This window comes from Crocuta crocuta, unplaced genomic scaffold (genome assembly GCF_008692635.1).
Source record: "Crocuta crocuta isolate KB4526 unplaced genomic scaffold, BGI_CrCroc_1.0 scaffold216, whole genome shotgun sequence".
Classification (NCBI taxonomy): Eukaryota; Metazoa; Chordata; class Mammalia; order Carnivora; family Hyaenidae; genus Crocuta; species Crocuta crocuta.
This window is the reverse complement of record NW_027531504.1, coordinates 9964665-9979214: the sequence shown is the minus strand read 5'-3', so window position 1 is coordinate 9979214 and position 14550 is coordinate 9964665. Positions and strand designations below refer to the sequence as shown.

The 14550-nt window shown below is 33.4% G+C and overlaps 1 long non-coding RNA gene across 1 annotated transcript in view; it reads left to right on the top strand.

Annotated features, from left to right (window-relative positions):
* Positions 1-13961, top strand: part of LOC144238442 (uncharacterized) — a 63515-nt gene extending 49554 nt beyond the window's left edge. The window contains exon 3 of the long non-coding RNA XR_013337118.1: positions 13913-13961. This is a non-coding gene — a long non-coding RNA (uncharacterized LOC144238442). The remainder of the gene's footprint in view (positions 1-13912) is intronic.
* Positions 13962-14550: the final 589 nt, after the last annotated feature.

Below are 14550 nucleotides of genomic sequence, written 5' to 3'. Positions count from 1 at the left end.
CCCCATTGCAGTCCTCTATTGCTGCTCACATATCAGTCTCTCCATCACAGGACACAGTGGCTGTGCTTGGATATATAATCATCGAGTGACATGCCTTCTACAACGAGTCCTATCATGTCTCATAGTCCTGTTAGCCTTGGTTACCAGCAGAAACTTACAGCTGTGCTCCATTCTAGTCAATCCCAAAGCTTCATAAGCAGCCTTTCTTTTGTTACTATAATAGGTTAGTTAGTAGTACTTGTTACTAAACTTCAAGTAAATGGACTCATCCAGTATCTGCTTTTATGTCTGGTTTCTTTCCTTTTGCCTAACAAAAGAAGTTTGAAGTCTATTACTCTGTTGTTTCAATAGTTTATTCTTTTTATATTAAGTATTCCAGGTTTTGAATACACTATAATTTGTATATACATTTTCCTGTTGTTAGACATTTGGGTTGTTTCTAATGTTTGGCTACTATGAATAAAGATACTATTAATATTCTCTAAGAAGTTTTTGTGAACATATGTTTTCATTTCTCTAAGAAATGTGTGTTCAAGTTGGAACATATTTAATTAGTCTTTTTTAATTTTTTTATATAGCAAATTATTTTACATCCTCTGTTATAAATCTTTGGTTAATCTTTATATATAAACATATATTTTATGTATTTATTATATATATTTATATAGAGAGACACAGAGACCAAGAAAAAAAATATATATATATATATTTCTCTTCCCTGTATATAACTTGCCTCCTTCTTTCTTTGAGGTAAATTTTCCATAAAAAGTTTTAAATTATGATCTACTCAACTTTTCTTTGTTGTGTATGTGGCTAGTGCTTTATGATTCTTCCTAAAAAATTATTTGCCTACCCCAAGTTTTTGAAGGTCTTCTCCTGTTATTTCTTCTAGAAATTTAGTAGCTTTAACTTTTATGTTTAAATCTATGAACCATCTGCAGTTAGTGGTAGTCTGTGATATGAGGTATGAGTTTAAACATATTTTTTTTATCTAGAAAGTCAGTTTGGTGCACCATTTGTTCAAAGGATTTATTTACTTGTTTATTGCTTTGGATGAAAATCAATTGACCGTATGAGTATCAATATATCTTAGAATTCTCCATTCTGGTCCACTTATCTATATTTCTAGCTTTAGCTATCCTGTTTTGATAAGCTTAATATTAAAGTAAGACTTAAAATCAGAAAGTATAATTCCTCCAAATTTGTTACCTTACATGATTGTTTTGTTTATTGCCAATCATTTGCATTCTCATACAAGTTTTAGGATCAGTTTGTTAATATGTATAACAAAAACTGATGAAATTTGGATCAAGAGTACATTGAGTTTACAAATCAGTTTAAGGCTAAGGAAAATTTTAGTATCAATTTGTCTTTGCAATATGTTGCAGTTTTCAGTGTAGAGGTCTTTCATGTCATTTAACTTGTTGAACTTATTCCCCATCATCTTAGGTTTTCTTGATGTTATTGCAAATCATTGTTTCTTTTTTTTAGATTGTTCTCTTATTTTATTCACTCCAAAATTGCTTTTTATTATTTATTTTTTTAATTAATAATTTATTTTAAAATTTATATCCAAGTTAGTTAGCATATGTGCAACAATGATTTCAGGAGTAGATTCCTTAGTGCCCCTTACCCATTTAGCCCATCCCCCCTCCCACAACCCCTCCAGTAACCCTCTGTTCTCTACATTTAAGAGTCTCTTATGTTTTGTCCCCCTCCCTGTTTTTATATTATTTTTGCTTCCCTTCCCTTATGTTCATCGGTTTTGTATCTTAAAATCTTCATATGAGGGAAGTCGTATGATAATTGTCTTTCTCTGACTAATTTCTCTTAGCATAATACACTCTAGTTCCATCCATCCACATAATTGCAAGTGGCAAGATTTCATTCTTTTTGACTCACCAAGTACTACTCCATTATATATATATTCCACATCTTCTTTACCCATTCTTCTGTCGATGAACAGCGAATAAATATTTCTAGTTTAATTTTAAATAGTTTCTGATTAGTATGTAGAAATACAATTAATTTCTATATATTACCTTGTACACAATGGACTTTCCAAGTTTTCTTATTAGTTCTAGTACTATTTTTATAGATATCCTAAGAGTTTCTTTGGAAACAGTTATATTAACTATGAATAAAGATAGGTTTAGTTACTTTATTTCAATCTTTATTCCAGTTTTGTAATTTGTATCTTCTTATTTTTTGTAGGTAAATCTGGCAAATTTATTAACCTTTAAATGGAACCAAATTTTGGCTTTTAAAATTTTTGTCTGCTGTTATTTAGTTCATTGCTTTCTGCTTTTATACTATTTTTAATAACTTTTATTCTGGAATTAATTTGCTCTTCCTATCTGTGCTTTTTAAAAACTAAGAATTATTTCTTTTGTTATTTTCTTTTCTTCATATAGGCATTTAAAACTATTAACTTCTAAGAAACGATTTGCTGTATCCACTAAACTTTAATGTGCTCATTTTCATTATTATTTGGTGAAAATATTTTCGTACATTTTGGTGATTCTTTAAAAATTCTTGATTCACTTACAAGAATGTATTTAATCTCCAAATATTTACATATTTCCTAGATGTTTTACTGTCATTAATTCAAAATCAATTCTATGATACTTTTAGATCAGAAATAATAAGATTTTAATCTTGAGTTAGACTTACTTTATAGACAAGCAGATAGTTTACCATGGGGAACATGCACATTCAAAGTTTATGTATTTTGCAGTCACATTCTAATAATATCAGATCAAGATATTTAACAAAACGGTTCAGATTTTCTAAATTCTTATTTTTTTCCTAGTGAACCTTCCCCAGATTTACAGATTCCTATATCCAAATCTCTGTTACACATGTCAACTTTAATGTCTAAAAGATACTTCTCAGGGAGCTTTGCCCAAATATGTCCCCACACCAAGTCTCCACTAATTCAGTAAGGTCCATCATTATTCATCTCTTTGTCTTTTGCTCACATCAAACACAAAGAATAAAGCTTTACTTCTATTCTTTAAAATCCTTTTTTAAGTTTTTTCAAATCAAAAGGAGCCAGGGTGATCTTGTTAAATCCTCCATTGTCTTCCTATTGCAACCAGATTAACATAAATTCCATATCATGGTCCACAGAACCTATATGAGCTGCCCCTGAATATTTCTCCAATACTCAATACTCTTCCCGTCCTTCATTATTCTCCAGACATGGTGGCTTTCCCCCTCCCCACTTAATATGTGAGGTTTGAGAGTTTGGTACTTCCCATCTTTTTTGTACTTGAAGTAGTCTTCCTCCAGATTATCTGATTATCTCTTCCTCCCTATGGAAATCTCAACACAAATATCAACTCTTCAGAGGGACCTTCCTTGACTTCTCAAATTCATGTACTACCCACCATCATATCCTCCATTTTATGCTATGTTATCTTTTTCATGACACTTTTATTACCTGAAACTATTTTATATTGTTGTTTATATATTCCTTATCTTTCTCATTCCTGGAATGTAATATTATAAGGGGAGGGATTAGGTAAATTGTGTTCAGTGCTCCTGTTGTATGCTTTATCTCTTGTACAGTGCCCCATACATAGTATCTGTCCAGTAAATATTATTTGATTGATTGATTGATTTTTTGACTCCTCTCTGAGTTTAGAAAGGAGACCTAGGCATTTGACTTAATTACCGATGATAAATATTCACAGATTTCACTAGCTATGTGAAATCTTTTCCATAGAAAGCCACAAATGGGGAGGATCCCTGTAAGTCATTCACTTTTTAAATACCCCTCACTTTTTCTGTTTTACTTAAATTCCTTCACTATAGTCTAAATCAGTTCCCCTGTCTCAACCCAGTATATCAAAAACAGCTGGCTACCTCTCTTTGTACCTTTCCATCATTCAAAGACCATCATAAGATCAAACCTCTTTCCACTTTCCAAACTAAATAATCTTCCATTAAAAAAATGCTACCCCTCTGGAAAACACTGTGGAGGTTCCTCAAAAAATTAGCAATAGAACTCCCCTATGACCCAGCAATAACACTGCTAGGAATTTACCCAAGGGATACAGGAGTGCTGATGCATAGGGGCACATGCACCCCAATGTTCATAGCAGCACTCTCAACAATAGTCAAAACATGGGAAGAGCCTAAGTGGCCATCAATTGACAAATGGAACAAGAAGATGTGGTCTATCTATATGATGGAATACTATATGGCAATGAGAAAGAATGAAATCTGGCCATGTGTAACAACACGGATGAAACTTGAGGGTGTTATACTGAGCAAAATAAGTCAGGCAGAGAAGGACAGATACCATATGTTTGAACGTATGGGTGGATTAGGAGGAGCTTAATGGAGGACCATGGGGGAGAAGAAGGGGAAAAATAGTGGGGGAGAGGGAGGGAGGCAAATCATGAGAGACTCTTGAATGCTGAGAACAAACTGAGGGCAGATAGGGGTGGGGGAGAAGGGAAGGGGGGTGTTGGGCATGGGAGAGGGCACTTGTGGGGATGAGCACTGGTTATTATATGGAAACCAACTTGACAGTAAACTATTTAAGGAAAAAAATGCTACCATTTTTAACACTTCCTAAAGTTCTGTATGCCTACTCTTGAAATCTTTCTTTCTACTCTATTTGTATCCTTTTCCAGTAGAACATTTTGCCATATGCCAATGTTCTGTATGTGTGCTGTCCAGTATAGCAACCCCTAGCCATATGTGTGTAATGAGCACTTGAAATGAGAGGAACTAAGGGACTCAATTTTAAATTTTTATTCAATTTAATTAATTTATTTATTTTTAATTTTTAAGTGTTTATTTATTTTTGAGAGAAAGACAGAGACAGAGACAGAGCATGACTAGGGACACAGAATGTGAAGCAGGCTCCAGGCTCTGAGCTGTCAGCACAGAACCCAACATGGGGCTTGAACTCATGAATCGCAAGATCATGACCTGAGCCGAAGTTGAATGCTTAACTGACTGAGCCACCAAGGTGCCCCAAATTTTATTTAATTTCAATTAAAATAAAATTTAAATATCCACATGTGGTCGGGCCTTTGGGTCCCTCAGTTGATTAAGCATCTGACTCTTGACTTCAGCTCAGGTCATGATCTCATAGTTTGTGAGTTTAAGCCCCATGTCTGGCTCTGCACTGACAGTGAGAAGCCTGCTTGGGATTCTCTCTCTCTCTCTCTCTCTCTCTCTCCCCTCTGCCCCTTACCCACTTGCTCACTATGTCTCTCTCTCAAAATAAATAAATAGACTTAAAATTTTTTTAAATGAATAAATAAATATCCATATGTTAGGTTGGTGGCTACTGAAATTGCACAATTCTTTTGGAAGCTGTGGAATATTCCATATACTCTGAGGCAGAAGCACATTTTACTTACTAGTTGGTGACCCATATTAAATATGAAATAGGATATTATTTTTAAAGTTTCTGGGGGAAAATGTTCCAACACCTTATTTACAGCAAATGTTGAATTTGGATTGTCTTAAATTTGACTTTAAATATAAAATTGATGTTAGAACACTAATTAGCTTTATAAAAGTCCCTTTGTTTATAGAGGAAGCTGACATTAAGAATCTTTATTTCTGTATTGTAAAAACTTCTGGGATGTTCCTCATATATGGCACTTGATGTCTTCTTGATGAAATGAAATATATAGAACTATTTGGTTTTCCTAGTGTTTTAAAGTAAATGCCATTCAGACTAGATTTTCCCATTTAATGGTGCTATGTTTAAACTTCTTAACACTAATGAAATCTCTTGATGCTATACTTATTTTCAATTTCAAGGTGAAGGATGTGTATTAATTAGAGATAACTGGAGGCATTTAGAAGTCAACCTCACATATCTGGGTCATGGTTAGGTCATGATATCCAATGTGCTTTCTGATTGAAGTAAGTCTTCATTAAACAAGTAAGCAAGATTTATAACAGTATTAGCTCTCAAACACATTTTCATGTTTCCAAATTCCTGTTAATGTTTTACTTCTGATTTGAGGGTATTAAAATGAGTTTTACCTTTATTTTATTTTTTTACAAATAAGAAATGTCTTGATTTAAAAAATGAGTGTCTATATTTGCTAGTTTATTTAATTGAGCTCTGCATAATACTCAGGTTCCAAAACTCAGTCATGCTGAGTAAATTGGATATAAAATGTAAAACCAATGTATTTTACATTGAAATATTAGGACTGCTGGAAGTCACAAAGCATGTTTGTATATTTCTATACTACGTCTAATGCTGCAGCTTTACTTAGGACAGGGACTTAAAAAAAAAAAAAAACAAACTAAGGACAGTAAAAGCCTTCCAGATGTCATCTGTGTTATATCTCCCCTCCATGGGAAGCAAACCATATGGTTTATGAAATAAAGGGAATGGTGGACCATCATATGTTTAGGATTCCTTGAATATATCATCCCAAAGCCTCTTTTTTTCCTTTTCTTCTTTTCATGGAATTAGCAATTTCTGACCCAATATGGCAAAAGTATAACTTTCAAAGAAAATTAGTAGTAAAGAAGATCATGCTTCAATAGCATTGAAATATCGTTTAAATTCATACCCAAGCTCTGCAATGTTAATAAATGAGGAGAACACATTTTACAACCATGTCTCTTTCAGTCTCTTTCTGTCTCTTTCTCCCTCTGTGACACACAAATACACACATGCGTGTGATAAAGATATCAGCTTTAGCAAAAGCCAGTTTCCTCATACAGGATCTAATCACCCTTTGTTAGTATTAAAAGATAGTAATAAAACCTCAGTAAAATAAACATGCAATGTTGTTTTTGTAGAGTAGCAGTCTTCATATAAGTAGCATATCTCCCCACACCAGGACAGAAGGTGGTATTGCTCTAAAGCCACAAATTTCATTAGTGCTAGGACAATTGAAAGCTGTGCTCTCAGTGCTCATAAATCTGAGACATTTTTCACTTAACTTCTTTTTTTTTTTTAATGTTTATTGATTTTTGAGAGAGAGGGAGAGAGACAGAGACAGAGTGTGAGCCGGGGTTGAGCGGAGAGAGGTGAGACACAGAATCCGAAACAGGCTTCAGACTCTGAGCTGTGAGCACAGAGCCCAACATGGGGCTTGAATTTATGAACCACAAAATCATGACCTGAGCCACAGTTGGGCACTTAACCGACTGAGCCACCCAAGCACCCACACTTAACTTCTTTCATGGTGAATGCAAATGACATGTCATGTGTTGTGATGAGTAGTAAACATACAAAAGACTATTTTCACCACTGTCAGCAGTGAAAATAAGAAAATTATTAGAAAGTTTCCCCATGAAAATTCCAAATTTAATTAAATGAAATCTATTTGGAAGTATGCCAGAGACATCACAGAAAAAAGGGACAACTAGTGATATATCTATCTATATACATATGATATCGTATATAAATAAATGGTTGATAGTTTTATAAATATACATACATACAATTGATGAGATAAAGAAGTAATATACCACTAACACATACACACACACACACAAATATACATACTCATATTACATAATTATTTTTTGATATGGGAATTGAGAATTTACAAATGCCAACATCCTTTTCATGTGCTAATATAAGGTCATTTTTTATCCCACTAATCTACACACATGTGCACACTCATATACACACATGGATACACACACACATAACATCTTTAAAGTTTGCTCTTAATTGTTTAACTCCAAGAATTCTCATATGAATCTTTTTTGTATATATATCTTGTGTTTTCACATCTTTCTTGAAGTCTGACCAGACACCTCTCTTCAGGAACTTGAGAGAGAGGGCTTTCAAGGGTTTCACTATATCTGGTACACTCAACAAAGGTTTATTGAGCTGAAATTTTGTATTTCCTAAATAAAATAGTGCATTTTCCTCTAGACAATTTTAAATTTAAAATGCCTTAAGAGAAGAAACTGAAAGATGATTTTCCTTTCTTTCGCAAATTTTATTCTAACTATCTAGCTTCCATATTGTTAGTCTCAAATATATCCTTAAATGCAGAAAAAATTTAGACTCCATAGTATGTTTACATTTTATTAAGCAGAAACAGGTGTTAAATGTTTCCATCTTAAGAACTGAAATAATCTAGACATTATCTAGTAAAAACCAATGCAGTGTTTAAATCACTTTGAAGATTTCTAAAATTTAGGGTGTCTTTAAGTCTTTATTAGTTTCACCAAAGTTTTGTTGACTTATTCATCTTTTCAAAGAAACAAGTTTTGGCTTTGTTGAAGCTATTTTTTTTTCTTTCTATTTCATGAAATTCTGTTCAAAATCATGTTATGTGATTTCTTTTACTTTAGGATAACTGTAATTTTTTCTGATTTTTAAAATTTTTTAAGTTTATTTACTTATTTTGAGAGAGAGAGGGAACAAGCACATATGGGGAGGGCCAGAGAGAGTGGGGGAGAGAGAATCTGAGGGAGGCTGCATGCTCAGCTTGGAGCCCAACCTGGGGCTAGATCTCACAACAGAGAGATCAACCTGAGCCGATATCGAGCCAAATGCTTATCCAAATGAGCCACTCGGGCGGCCCTTCTCTGACTTTCTGAAGTGAAATCGTAAATGATTAATTTTCAGATTATTTTGCCTCATTTCCTTTTTATCCCCTTTTTCACAAATTAAAATAAAAAAATATTATTAGCAAAATGGAAACAAATGGAAAATATACTTGTTACATGAGTTTGAGAAGAAGAGAAGATAAATAAAATATAAACAAGGACAACATGTAATTGAAAACATAAACCTAAACAGTCCAATGATGAGACATAGGCACGTGCAAATATGGTTGAATCTCTACAAATATACAATTAGAAAACACACAAACATCAAGAGAACCTTCAAGGAAACAAAATTTAAAAGGGCCTCAACTTTTTATTTTCCACAATAGTAAATGCCAGAGGACAACAAATTTGAAAATCTATTTGTTTTAGAATCAGAAAAAAAAACACCTTGTTTAAATGGAATGTGAATGTAACAAAGAATAACAAAGAGCAGAATGAATAGTAGAAATAGCCAAATTGCAGTGATACAAAATAAACTCCTCTACTAATTTAGGCTGGAAATAATAAAACCTAAACTATATATAGTTAATATAATTATATTATGGGAAGGGAAAAAAAAGCTTGAGACTCACTGTATATCATGAACTAGTGTCATATGGCATAATAGGGTTAGTATAAATCCTAAATTATGAATCATTTAACTCAGCCTCAGCATACCATATGGTAAATGGGACAATTATACCCAGCTCATTATGTGAGATAATATTATTTNGTGTGAACTTCCAAGCTATACTCTAATATCAGGTATTACTCATGATTGCCTTTTTTTTTTTTTAAGTAGGCTCCAAACCTAGTGTGGAGCCCAAAGTGGGGCTTGAACTCACAACACTGAGATCAAGACCTGATCTGAGATAAAAAATGGGTCACTTGACTGACTGAGCCACCCAGACACCCCTTATTCATGATTAATTTTATTACTAAAGGTGAACTAGATAAGGTGGCAACTCCTTTTATGTAGAGTGTAAAGACAAGAACACTCAGAAATTATTCCAAGATCCTAGGTCTCAATTCTGGAGCAATAGGATTGCTCAATTCTAAAACTGTTTCAAAGAAAGACTGGACTTATCATTTATCTTCTTTTTGATTCAGATATATGTTCAAGGTATTAATAATAAAAATGTAGGTATATGAAAAAGAGCCAGACTTAGAGGAGCAAAACCATTCACTATTCTATAGATGTGTTAACATTACAAGCATTTTGTGCTAGAACATTTTAGTGGAGGTAGAAATGCTGAAGTTAAGTAAGCAACTATAAATGTAATTGTGGAACTTGAAAGACAACTTGGATTTCTATTACACTGTCATTGAATTTTTAAAGTTCATCATTATTTAGAGACTTAATCTACCTCTTCACTTTTTAGATAGAAAGCTTAGGTAAAACATCAGATTTAGAGATAAATAAAAGATGCTTAATAAATGAATGAAACAAGATGAATAACATGTAGGTCCTTATTAGTTTAAGTCTTGAAGTTAGATTTGTTGTTGTTGTTTGTTTTTGGGTGGCATTGCAGAGTGAAAATAGCAAATCAGGATCTAAACTAGGCAAACTTGATTAGGCAGGTCATTAAAGTAATATCAAAGAAAATAAAATGAACCGGTTGGAGAGGCTGAAGTATAACGAATGCATTGTAAGAGACAAGATGAGGCAGTTGCAAGTGAATGCTCAATGAGACCAATAATAGGAGAAAAGTCAAGGGAAAAGAGAATATTAAATTTAAAAAAAAACCCTGATTTTGGAACAAGGAAATCATTGGCAACATTCAAGAGAACAAACCGAATATTAAATTAAAAAAAAAACTACTTGATTTTGGATCAAGGAAACCATTGGCAACTTTAGAGAGAATAATTTCAGAAGAGCAGTGATGATGGAAGCCAATTGGCAGATGGTTAAGGCAGGGGGGGAGTGGAGAGGAAACAAAAGTGTCAATCCTTGAAGAGATTTGGATACTTTTTCAAGTTGGTATTCTCAAGGCCCTGTCACAGTCCCTGGCATTTAGTGGGAATACCAAAAGTATTTTGAGATGAAGTGATTTTGAGCATGAGAGTTCAAGATGCTGTTTAAGGATTAGGAATGCAGAAAAAAACATGAAATAACACTGTGGGTTTAGGGCCACAGAACTGGTACTAGTCATTGATGACATTATTTCAGAAAAAAATCTATAGTATGTGTTTTACATAGAAGTTCATCTATAAAATGATGTCCTTATTTTAATAAAAAAGACTGTGTTATTTTAAATTGTATTTCAAATTTTCAACTTGCTATTCCAAATCTTTGTTTTTTTCCCCCTTCACTGATACTAGGTTCCTTCCACTAAATTCTTAATATGTGAGTTCTCAATAACTGTTATGTGGGAATTGACACTATTTTGTTATCATGCTTCTCCAATCTTTAGGTTTTGGTATTTTATAGTTTGGTCTTTTTTTTTCTTTAATTACAGATTCAATAATATTTGCACCTCAGTGCTAGCTGTGGGAGATCAACAGGACATAAAAATACATGGAGTTCCGGACCATATAGATCTGTCTAGTAGGAAAGACAGATAGTAATAGCATAATAATATGGTCCTATTTTCATTGAGTAATTAAAGGCAAGTGATAAAATAATTTTCCTCTTTGATCTCCTAAAAAGATGATAACAAGAGCATAGAAACTGTTAACTACAATGGATAATCATATCATAAATAGTATATATGATATACAATATCTAAAACTATATATATGAATACCTATAATATGGTTAATAATTATATATAAATGACATATAACTGTGTTAATTTTATATCTATGCTTATATTTATCAGAGCTAATTTTACATATAGCTTGTATATGTATGATAATCTGACATAATAGATAAAATGATGTCATATACATATAGGTATGTGCATTATTTATGTGGACATATATGACATTAATGTCATCTAAATTGTGAAATTTATTAGGATCTTTAGCTTTATATGTATATAAATATTTTTGGTGTGAACATCCATTTTCTACCTTTTACCCATATTGAAATATTTACTGTCCAAATTTCAACAATAGTTTGACTCCTAATCAGGTTATTCTTCTCCAACATCTCAAGACTTTAGCTCCTGTTGCTTTTATTGTTATTAACCAACTAAACTACCACCTTACTGCCATTTATTTCAGAACTTGCTGCTTTAGCATATGTTCCCTACATTCAGAAGGTGCTCTGCACATTTTTACCCATAGAGTTCAACACCAACATGTCACTCTTGTGTGTAGACACGTAAATAGATGTAAATGTTAACAGGCCCACCTGTTCCAAACTCACCTCATACCTTCAGCAGGTTTTCTTTTATAATATACTTTCATACTTTCCTGCTTTTTCTTTTTTAATTCTTCTACAATGTTAACACTTAATAATACTACTAAGTTCTTCTTAGATTGTTGGTTTTACTTTACCTCTCTTTCTTTCATACTCTTTTCAGTTCTTAAGAATGTTGGTTTTAGGTGATAGCTTGTTATTTTGAAAGGGTCACCTTTTCAAATCCCAGATCCCTCAGTTTGGAGAATACTGTGAGAGTTAAACTGAATAATGTATGTGTGCACTTAGGATAATGTCCGCCACTATGGTTATGGTGACTATCTCGATTTAATATTTCAATGTGGAGCTTCTTTCTGCTAGACTTCCAAACAATGTCTCTCCTTCTCTCTTCACTCTTCCACATAACTGCCTAAAGCAGCTGTACTTTTTGTATGACCTGACTTGTCTTTTGTCCATTACTTTCGAAATGTTTAGCTTTTTCTTTCTAAGATGTTGACCTGAATAAGTATTGCCACAACAAAATACCATCCTGGATCTGATTATTTTCTTCTTAGTCATAATTAGTATTTCCTTAGTTTATTGACTTAGCACCTGGGCCATTATCTTGTTTTGTTAAAGTAAGAGCTAAACAGGGTGAGAAGCAGTAGTTCATTCTCTATTTAGACCAGTTGGGGTTGCACTGAAAACACATTTCTTTCATGGTCACAGGTGTGCCCCCCAACCCTGACCATCTGCTTAGCAAACGAGCAGAAGCGCCAGGGTAAGCAACACTGGACTGTATTATACAGACCAGTCCCAGCACTACGCATTCTGGCCCACTAATCGCTGCATCATCAGATTTAAAGACTAGAGCACAGCTGAGCAGATGTCTTGGGTGTGATCCAGGAACAGCACTAGTGGAGGGGTGAGAAAAATAAAAGCCTTAGACAAAGTGGCATCCAACAGGGACCCTGAATATACTGAAATAGATGTGCCTTTTATCACAACTTATTTTAAAAGATCAGGCAATTTTTACCTTTAATGATTCTTCAGAGGTTCTAGTAGCAATGGCAGATAGTCTTTCTACAAAAGGTTCAAGTGAACATCTATTTGAAATTTTTATTCTCGAGCCAATTTTGCCTGGTGATAACTTAATATTTTGGGGCAACACTTTGAGTTTCAAACTATTGTGCTCTTGGTTGCTATGACTTGTCTGATTTGAAAGATTTTTAACTAAAATCTTCACTGAATTAAAGAATTTGAATTATAGCCATGAAAGGGGGATTTTGGCAAGCAGCGGAAGGGATCTCCAACCTCTTGTTGCCTTCTGAATTCCAATTAGGCAAATATAAAGTGGTTCTGTGTGAGAGCAAGAAGCCCAAAAGACAAAGCTGCCCCATTAAATCAAAAGACATAAACGTCAGCACAACTCTGAGACACTGGGGTTTCCAATAAGAAAAAATTCATTAAGAGAATGGTACTTTTCACGGTGTTCTGTTTTTATCCCCTCTCAGAGAAAGTTGTGAGAATCTGTTTTTTCAAAGGGAGAAAACAAAGGTGTTCACAGATGAATAGCATTTGTATGTTTGACACTTTATCTTCCAGGGACAGTTTGATCAAGTTACTAGTTTATTATCTTTGAAGTACTAATGAGATTTTTCCTTACAGAGGAAGGTATTTTTTGTTCATAAGAATAAAGAAATGTTTCATTTATCAAAGGTTTTTTTTTTAATTACATATATAGTACCTACTACTTTTAGCACTCAACAATTAAGTCAACAGTCAGTGAGCTTGTGGAAGTGGCATTCCAAGTCATTAATTCACTGCAATTTCAGATTTTATAAGCCAGAGATATACTTTCATGATCAGGAGATCTATTTATATAATGTCAATATTGTAGACAAGCAATAATGATTTAACAAATTGTTTATGACAGTTGTTCTTTAATTAAAATAGAATAAAGACAGCCCACATGACTCTTGATTTTGCTTTTCTTTGTAAAAGTTGCTGGAGAAAAATCACCCCTGTGGGAGTCGTTATGAATCATACTTCTCTGTTCTTTTGTTCCTGGGATAGCCGCTGGGAGCAGAGGCTTTCAAGAAGGACCATAATGCTGTGTTCGCTGGAAACAGTGAGTGTTTTATTTCATCTTTGCATCCTCTCTGCCTGATAAAGAGGAGGTATTCAATGATGGTTATTCAAGAAATGAATCTAGTGTGGGGGTATTCTTTTCAGGTATAGTTTGTACTGAATTATATTTTTTCTCCCATTTCACTGTGGCCTTGTTTATCTTTGTGGCCCCACCTCCATGAAGATATGAGTGAGACCGTCAATCATGCCTTTATTTTATCAAACACCATTAATATAACCCAATGTCTGACCAAATACTAAAGCTCATGGATATGCTCTTAATTAGAAACACAGAATAAAAATAATAATTTAAAAAAGGAACAGAATATTACCCCTCCAGGCACTCACCCTGAAAACAAACCAGAAGTCTCAAATGTCTGGTAGGTATGAAAATTCCAAATGTTAATAAAGTATTCAGGAAAATGGATATATTGATTTTTATAATCAAGACAGATAACTAAAGGAACTTTTTCACAGTTTTAGCCCCAATTTTAGAAAACCTATAATCCTTAAAAATCTTAAGGGCCTTATGAATTTTTTAGCTGTATTTTTCTGCTTTCTATCTCAATTTTTAAAATCATTTT